The sequence below is a fragment of the Triticum aestivum genome, chromosome 2A (genome assembly GCF_018294505.1).
Source record: "Triticum aestivum cultivar Chinese Spring chromosome 2A, IWGSC CS RefSeq v2.1, whole genome shotgun sequence".
NCBI lineage: Eukaryota > Viridiplantae > Streptophyta > Magnoliopsida > Poales > Poaceae > Triticum > Triticum aestivum.
This window is the reverse complement of record NC_057797.1, coordinates 376220113-376229900: the sequence shown is the minus strand read 5'-3', so window position 1 is coordinate 376229900 and position 9788 is coordinate 376220113. Positions and strand designations below refer to the sequence as shown.

At 43.5% G+C, this 9788-nt stretch overlaps 1 long non-coding RNA gene across 1 annotated transcript; it reads right to left on the bottom strand.

Moving 5' to 3' along the window:
* Positions 1-3674: 3674 nt before the first annotated feature.
* Positions 3675-7033, bottom strand: LOC123185286 (uncharacterized). Its single transcript, XR_006493294.1, has 2 exons — positions 6560-7033; positions 3675-3995 (listed from the first exon to the last, which is right to left on the bottom strand). It is a non-coding gene; the product is annotated as an uncharacterized lncRNA (long non-coding RNA).
* Positions 7034-9788: the final 2755 nt, after the last annotated feature.

The window sequence follows — 9788 nt, the reverse complement described above, 5'->3', positions numbered from 1 at the left end:
GATCCCCTATACTTGTGGGTCATCACTATGGTTGCTAGACGGTTGAGTGTGAACTGTGCAAAGGGTCCTATTTCGGAGGCAGCTTCGGCTCCCTCCTTGCTAAACACTTTGAGATACCCATTAGGCACCATGAAAAAGAGGAGAAATTGCTACCCACTATATATTTAGATTATGACAGTATGGTAGCACATAAGTTTATTCGCCATGATGAGGAAAAGAGACTTATTTATAACCTGTTATTTAGCGAGAATATTGTTTAGATTATTACCTTGTCTGGACCTATTTTGTTCGATATTCATTCAGGCAGGTACTTCATTTTGCCCGCGGACATTCATGCGTACTGGGAGGGGACACGATCCCCACCTACGGAGCCAGAGCCATCACCTGATCCATATCAGGAGTCTATTTATCAGTGGGATCCACAGGAGCTCGCTAACCAGTGGAACCCCAGGATCCTCCGCAGTACACCGGAGAGGGCTATTTTGATCCATGGGCGTAGACCAACTTAGGCAAAAATCCTAAGCTTGGGGGAGTATGTATTTCTCACCGACATTATATTCATGTTCACACACTCATTCTAGTTGTCGGTGCTCATACTTTTTCTTTGTAATATCCATGTTAGTTTACTTCCATTTTCTGCTTTCTTCTTGTGTATTTGATAAACCTTAAGAAAAACCAAATAAATAGTTGTAGTTAGTTTACATTCTATGCATGGTTAGTAGTAAAATTAAAAGAAAACCCAAAAAGATGTCTCATTCTTCTTTTGCTTGTTGGGAGCTTTCCCGTGTAAATAGCTTTTCTCGTTCTTGTTTTACCTTCCTTAGAAAAACAAAAACTCCAAAAATATTTCAGTGTGTTTCTTTGAAATTCTTTTTTTTTTCTTTGGGGGTCGAGAGGGGAAGACCACGATGAAAATGTTGAGTGGCTCTCATATGCATAATTGTTGATCTAACAAAGAGCCCATATTACCTTGTCTTCTCCTTTGAATAAATGTTTGCAGATTCCAGCTTGGTCCAATGCACGTGCACTCTTATTATTATCCACACTGTTTAGTCGTGCAAGTGAAAGACAAAAATGACGATATATGATGAAATGATTGAGATGAGGAAAAGCTGGTATGAACTCGACCTATCTTGTTTTTGTAAATATGATTAGTTCATCGTTCCTGATTCAGCCTATTATGAATGAAACATGTTTGCAATGACAATTAGAGATTATAGTTACTCATGCCATGCTTAATTAGCTAGGAGTTTATAATGGCTTACCTTGCGTGCCAACATGGAGATAAAAATGGTTGTGATGTGGTATGATAGGATGGTATCCTCCTTTGAATGATTCGAGTGGCTTGACTTGGCACATGTTTACACATGTAGTTGAAAGAAACTCAACATAGCCTCCACGATATTAATGTTCATGGTGATTTGTATCCTACTCATGCTTGCATTCAATGTTGGTTAATCTCAATGCATGTTTATGACTGTTGTCGCTCTCTAGTTGGTCGCTTCCCAGTCTTTTTCTAGCCTTCACTTGTACTAAGCGGGAATATTGCTTGTGCATCCACTTCCACAAACCCCAAAGTTGTTCCATATGAGTCCACCATAGCTACCTATATACAGTATCTACCTGTCATTCCAAGTAAATTTGCATGTGCCAACCTCTAAACCTTCAAATAATAATCTGTTTTATATGCTCGAATAGCTCATGTATCAACTAGAGTTGTCAATATCTTTCATGCTAGGTGGGTTATTCTCATGATGAGTGGACTCCGCTCATCATGATGAGTGGACTCCGTTAGAGAGCACCATTGTCATTTATATGCATTGTTATTAATTTATATTGAGTATGACTGGATCTCTTTTACCATGAATTACAATGTCTAGTCAGTCATTGATCTTCAGGGATGCTCTGCATTTATGTTTTGCGGTCTCAGAAAGGGCTAGCGAGATACCATCTTGTTATATCATATCACGATTGTTTCGAGAAAAGTGTTGTCATCCAAGATTTATTATTATTGCTCGCTAGTTGATTATGCCATTGATATGAGTAAATATGAGACCTAAATGTTATTGTGAATATGGTTAGTTCATGATCTTTGCTGAAAATTTGAATGATGGCTTTACATATTTGCAACAACAAGATCAAACAGAGTTTGTAAAAGTTTTTCTTTATCACTTTCAGTTTGTCAACCGAATTGCTTGAGGACAAGCAAAGATTTAAGCTTGGGGGAGTTGATACGTCTCCAATGTATCTACTTTTCCAAACTCTTTTGCCCTTATTTTGGACTCTAACTTGCATGATTTGAATGGAACTAACCCGGACTAACGTTTTTTTCAGCAGAATTGTCATTGTATTATTTTTGTGCAGAATAAAAAGTTCTCGGAATGACTTGAAACTTCACGGAGAAAACTTTTAGAACTATTGGCAAAAGAATCAACACCAGGGGGGCACATGCTAGCCACAAGGGTGGGGGCTCGCCCACCCCCTGGGGCACGCCCTTCGCCCTTGTGGGCCCCCTGGACCTCCACCGACCTCAACTCCAACTCCGTATATTCTCTTTCAGGGAGAAAAAAAATCAGAGAGAAGGATTCATCATGTTTTACGATAAGGAGCCGCCGTCAAGCCCTGTTCTTCCTCAGGAGGGCAGATCTGGAGTTCATTCCGGGCTCCGGAGAGGGGAATCCGTCGCCATCGTCATCATCAGCCATCCTCCATCACCAATTTTATGATGCTCACCGCCGTTCGTGAGTAATTCCATCGTAGGCTTGCTGGACCGTGATGGGTGGGATGAGATTTACCATGTAATCGAGTTAGTTTTGTTAGGATTTGATCCCTAGTAACCACTATGTTCTAAGATTGATGTTGCTATGACTTTGCTATGCCTAATGATTGTCACTAGGCCCCGAGTGCCATGATTTCAGATCTGAACCTATTATGTTTTCATGAATATATTTGTGTTCTTAATTCGACATTGCAAGTTATAGTCACCTATTACGTGTTATGATCCGGCAACCTCGGAGTGACAATAGTCTAGACCACTCCCGGTGATGATCGTAGTTTGAGGAGTTCATGTATTCACTAAGTGCTAATGCTTTGGTCCGGTACTCTATTAAAAGGAGGCCTTAATACCCCTTAGTTTCCAATAGGCCCCCACTGCCACGGGAGAGTAGGACAAAAAATGGCATGCAAGTTCTTTTCCATAAGCACGTATGACTATATTCGAAATACATGCCTACATTACATTGATGAACTGGAGCTAGTTCTGTGTCACCCTATGTAATAAGCGTTGCATTATGAATGCCATCCGACATAATTATCCATCATGGATCCATTGCCTACGAGCTTTTCACATATTGATCTTTTCTTAGCTACTTTTCCGTTGCCACTTTTATGATTGCTACAAAACTGCTACTATTACTTTTGCCACCGTCATCGTTACTTCCATACTACTTTGCTACTAAATACTTTTCTGCAGATATTAAGTCTTTCGGGTGTGGTCGAGTTGAAAACTCAGCAGCTAATACTCAAGAATATTCTTTGGCACACCTTGTGTCGAATCAATAAATTTGGATTGAATACTCTACCCACGAAAACTGTTGTGATCCCCTATACTTGTGGGTTATCAACTAATCATACACGGAAACGTGTATGATCAAGATCAGGGACTCACGTGAAGATATCACAGCACAACTCTAAAAATAAATAAGTCATACAAGCATTATAATACAAGCCAAGGGCCTCGAGGGATAGAAAACAAGTGCTTGATCATAGACGAGTCAATGGAAGCAATACTATCTGAGTACAGACATAAGTTAAACAAGTTGCCATAAGATGGCTAGCACAAACTAGGATACAGATTAAAAGAGGCGCAGGTCTCGTGCCTGCGATCCTCCTAAACTACTCCTGGTCGTCGGCGGCGGCGGCCTGCACGTAGTAGTAGGCACCTTCGGTGTAGTAGGCATCATCGTCGATGGCGTCTGGCTCCTGGGCTCCAACATCTGCTCGCAACAACCAGGTATATAAAGGGGAAAAAGAGGATCAAAGCAACCGTGAGTACTCATCCAAAGTACTCACAAGCAACGATCTACACTACATATGCATTGGTGTCAATGAAATGGGTAGTATCTGTGGACTGAACTGCAAAATGCCAGAATAAGAGGGGGATAGCTAGTCCTATCAAAGACTACGCTTCTGGAAGCCTCTATCTTGAAGTATATAGAAGAGAGTAGCTGGTAAGTTCACCAAGTATCATCGTATAGCATAAAAGCTACCTGGCGATCCTCTCCTCGTCGCCCTGTGATAGAGCGATCATCTGGTTGTATCTGGCACTTGAAAGGGTGTGTTTTATTAAGTATCCGGTTCTAGTTGTCATAAGGTCGAGGTACAACTCCGGGTCGTCCTTTTAGGGACACGGCTATTCGAATAGATAAACTTACCTGCAGGGGTGCACCACATTACTCAACACGCTCGATCCCTCTGGCCGGGCACACTTTCCTGGGTTATACCCGGCCTCAGAAGATCAACACGTCGCAGCCCTATCTAGGCACAACAGAGAGGTCAGCACGCCGGTCTAAACCCTAAGCACGCCGGGGACTGGGCCCATCGCCCATTGCACACCTACACGTTGCAAGGGCGGCCAGAAGCGGACCTAGCCTCCCTAATACAAGAGCAGGCGTTCCAGTCCAATGCGGCACGCGCCGCTCAGTCGCTAATGTTAAGAAGGCTTCAGCTGATACCACGATGCCGAGTGCCCATATCTGTTCCCGTGTAGTTGGTTAGTGCATATAGGCTCGTAGCCAGACTCAGATCAAATACCAAGATCTTGTTAAGCGTGTCATTTTGAAGTTACCATGGACGCCGACTAGGGGCCAGGCCCACCTCTCACCTAGGTGGTCTCAACCTGCCCTATCGCTCCACCACAAAGATCCATCCAGAGGGCCGTCGGGACAAATGTCCTTTCAGCCCCCAATCCGTGAATCACTCACGGTACTCTACGAGCCAACCCGACTTTAGTCACCACATGTATCATACAATATGTATGTAAGTATATACCCGTGATCGCCTCCCGAGTGATCATGGCCTGATAGTATAGCATGGCAGACGGACAAGAATGTAGGGCCACTGATGATAAACTAGCATCCTATACTAAGCATTTAGGATTGTAGGTAAAGGTAACAATAATAATAGCAAATACAGGCTATGCAGCAGAATAGGATTAACTAAAAGCAGTAACATGCTACACTACTCTAATGCAAGCAGTAGAGAGAAGGAATATGCGATATCAGGATGAACAAGGGGGGTTGGCTTTGCCTAGTTGCTATGGCAAGGAGGGGTCGTCGTCGATGTAGTCGATCACAGGGGTATCGGCAGGGTCTCGGGGTCTACCGGAAAGAAGTAACAGAGGGGGAACACAATAAATAACAGAGCAATCAAAGCATCATAAAGCATAACATGGCAATACGTGGTGCTAGGGGTGACCTAACACAATACTAGGTGCTACTGGCAAAGGGGAAAAAGATTTGAGAAAGTATTTCCGGTGTTGGGCATTTTCGGACAGATGAATCGGAGGGGACGGTTCCATGTTTGCAGTGTTAGGGGCATGTGACCGGTATGTGGATGGCGTATTCGGATTCACCATTATTTTTGTGATCATTTTTCATATATAAATTATTTTCATTGAAGTTACAGTTTATTTTATATGAATTTTTAAAGTTTAAAACAGTTTCTAAAATTTTGGATTTATTTTAAATCGAGTTGACCAAGTCAACCTGACTAGTCAAATGAGTAGTGTGTGGCCCACATATCATAGGAAGCAACTAAAATATTCTAGTTAATTAGATTAATTAGTCTGGGTCCACTTGTCATAGGCTACACCTAATAACAGAAATAAACCCACCTAATTAACTAAACTAATTATGTACAAGAGCCCACTTGGCATATGCTAGTTTATCTCCTAATCTAACCTACCACTAATTAACTAGGGCGGCCATTGGTCAGCCATGCCTCACGGCTGTGCACACTCACGCACAACACATGGGCGCTCTGCCCTGGCCAAGAGCAACAGCAAATGGCAACAACAGGCAGCAGCAGGTAGCATCAACAGCCAACGCAAAAGAGCAGCCGCAGCACAAAGCAAAGCAGCGGCAAAAGTAGCAGGAGGAGCGGCAAGCAAGCAATAGTCGGAGGCTAGTAGCTAAGCAGCAGCAGCAGCAGTAGCAGCAAGTAATCAGCAGCGACATGCAGTAGAAACAACAAGCAGCAACAACGACGGCGGCGCTAGAGGCATCAAGAACAGCAGTTCTAGGCAGAGCAAGCAGCGGCTGCTAGCGGAAGTGGAAGCAGCGCAGGTAGGGGAGGAGGCGTGGCCACGCGCACGCGGGGAATTGGTTTTGGCGCGGCGCTCGGAGCAAGGCGCAGCCAGGGGAGCCCAACGTGCGGGCTGGGCATGGCCCGGGCGTAGCGAGTGCGGGTACAACACATGTGTGACCAATGACGAGCACAAGGCGACGGCTACGACCACGAAACGAAGAGGGGGAAGAGGGGAATCGACAGAGGAGCTCACGGGGAAGCTGTAGGTGAGATCGAGGAAGCCGGGGATGCAGTGGTGACGACGACATCACGGCGGCCGAAAGTTGAAGAAGACGGTGATCTGGCTCTGTAGGGAGGCCGGCTCGTGTTCGTTGGCGTAGGGGGCGTAGCATTCGACGACGGAGCTCATGGACAACTCCTAGGGCGCAGGGACGACGAAGAGCATACGGGCGAGGTCGGCCATGACGGTTGCGGTTCGGTCGAGCTCGAGTTCAAGCGAGGGGGGCATAAGGAGGGGGGTGGCTAGGGTTCGTTTAGGGTCGAGGGAGACACCGTTATCCCCTCCCAGACGCCCCTGTAGAGCCAGGCGTCGGCCATCCGGCCATGGCACCGCCGGATGGCTGCCACGCATAGGCTGTGCCTCCTGCAGCGGGAAGTTAGGGATAAGCTAGGTTTTTTTGAGACATAGGGATAAGCCAGGTGGGTTGAGCTGGCTAGCTCATGTTCATAGTGGGCCAAAAGTGCACAGTTCAATTTCAGTTTTTTCCTTTTCTGCAAAAAGATAGCTACTATTTTCTATTTATCTAAGTGTCCAAACAAATTTAGTTCTACATGATACCTCACATATATATCAAATACAATATTTTGGATGCTACACACAAGGTCTCATTTTTATTTGGAAATGTTTATATAATTGTTTATTTTGAAAAGGGCATTTTATTTGTAATTGGAGCATTTATTAATTTTCTAGGGATTATTTGGTTAGTCAAATGATGTTGGTTTCAACATGACAAATGATGAGGGGAATTTAAAGAATAATGCGAGCATTTTATTTTTACCGTTTGAAGAAATAATAATTTGACTTTGAATTTTTTTAAAGGCCATTTAGCTTAGCAAAACATGGTGACATGGCAACACTAGCATGCGACCACTGTAGCTAAACTATCAGGATGTTACAAAGTCATAGGATTTAGCCCGTAGAGGGGACATTAACACAATCTCATTCACCTAGCCCTAGAGTTAGACCACAACTTACGATTTCGAGGTAGATCAACTCTGTAATCAATACATCTCCATCAATATAAACAAGAGTAGGACATAGGGTTTTACCTCCATCAAGAGGGCCCGAACCTGGGTAAAACATCATCTCACTGTTCATGTTACCATCTGTCCAAGATCCACAGCTTGGGCCCCCCTATCCCGAGGTGTGCCGGTTTTCACACTGACACCAGGAACATAGGTTCACAAGTGGCATCTCTCATAAGCATAACAGTGTGGTGTGGTGAGTAAGTTATAGTTGGGCAGTGATTAAATTGGAATATTTATATCCGTGACTATGATCATTCATGGTATAATCTCATATAGACATTACGTGGAAAACTCATATCGTAGAAGAAAACTTGTATGAATGATCATAATCACCGATATAGATATTTCTGGAAATGATCATAGTAAAATCTTGTACGATGCGAAGAAGATCAATAGAATAATATTCTTTACTATATTATGATCTTGAAATGTGCGATTTAATGAAAAGTCGTATGCATGTGTGGAATGATAAATTCGTCTTCTTGCACTACAACTCGGAGTCGGCAATGATCTGATCCAAACCGTTTATCACATCTTCATAGTAATCCTGGGAGACCGTAGGCCAATATTTTTTGTTTTCTACTACGTTTCCCAATAGTGGCAATAATACAATATGTCTATTGGACCTTTCCCTCATTGGTATAGATCACCGCAAGATTAGAACCCACTATAATGCACCACTCCCTTTGAATATCTACCGATCAAACTTGACCAAAGTAGATAAATAGATCGTAGAGCATACAAAGCTATTCAATCATACAACAAACTTCAAAACATTCAACTGATTTGAATGAGCAATATAATCATAAAGTGACACTTCATCATATCCCAACAAACACACCACCGATTACATTAGATGAGGATCCCAATCATGTGAGGCAGCTCATGGGGACATAGTATAGAAGAATAAGAAGAGAGAGAGGATGCCATCTACCTACTTCTATGGACCCTAAGGTCCTAAGGGAACAACTAGGGCTGGAATTCGAGCCAAGCCAAGTCGAGCCAGCTCGGCTCGACTCGCTAGAGCTTGTTTCGTTAACGAGCTAGCTCGACTTGACTCGTTATTATAACGAGGTCAAATCCAAGATTGGCTCAACTTGTATAACTCGCGAGCTAGCTCGTTTAGCTTATCAAGCTCGTTAAAGATATGAACATAAAAGCATCAAATATTATAGAAATGATTATGTATATATTAAACATATATATCACTAACAATAGTAATTTCCTTGTAACGCATGAGTCTCCTAGGCGGTTGGGACTTCAACGGCTAGGCCTTGTGGAGTGGCTGATCTTTTGTATCGAGCCTAACGAGTTACACGAGTACTCACGAGATTGAGTCGTTTAACTTGGTGTATAAACGATCTTAAACTAAAGCTTGGCTTGACTCGTTATTCTTCGAGTTCGAGTCGATTCGAGCCGAGTCACGAGCTACTCGTTTAGCTCACGAGCTTCGAGCTTTTTTCCAGCCCTAGGAACAACTCACACCTGGATGGAGGCAGCATGGTTGAGAGAAGCCTCCCGTGGTGGACCCCACCCCCCACCCCCAACAGAGTGCCGTAAACATGCCTCCAGGTTGGATCTTCTCGGAACAGTAGCTTGCAACAACGGAAAATTCGGAGAAATTGGTACTATGGGTTTCACAAAATATGGTATTTATAGGCGGAAGAATGGATCTAAGTCCGTTCACAGGGGCCCACAGGGCCAAGGGGCGCAGATCAACCCCTGGCCGCACCCCTACCTGTGTGGGGCCCTTATGGGCCCTCTTGTTTGGCTCTGGTACTTTTCTGGACCCCTCTCTTGGAAAAAGAAATTGTATTAAATCCCCGTGGCTTTTTAACCCTCCGTAAATATTGATTTCCTGAAAAACCAAAAACATGCAGAAAACAAAACTGGTACTAGGCACTAAATTAATAGGTTAGTCCAGAAAGATAATATAATTTGCTATCAAAAGTGATAATATAGTAGCATGAAACGATCAAAAAATTGATATATTTGAGATATATCAGTGCTGAGCTACTATTAGGCGCCTTCGTTGTCGGTTGAGCTTCTTGGAGCCCAAACACAGTAAGTAGAAGGTGAGCGCTCGATTGCATTTGACTAGTTTGCCCAGGTTCGCTCGACCGAATTGACCTATTACGGTTGACTAGTCAACTATTGACTTTTTAAAAAGTATA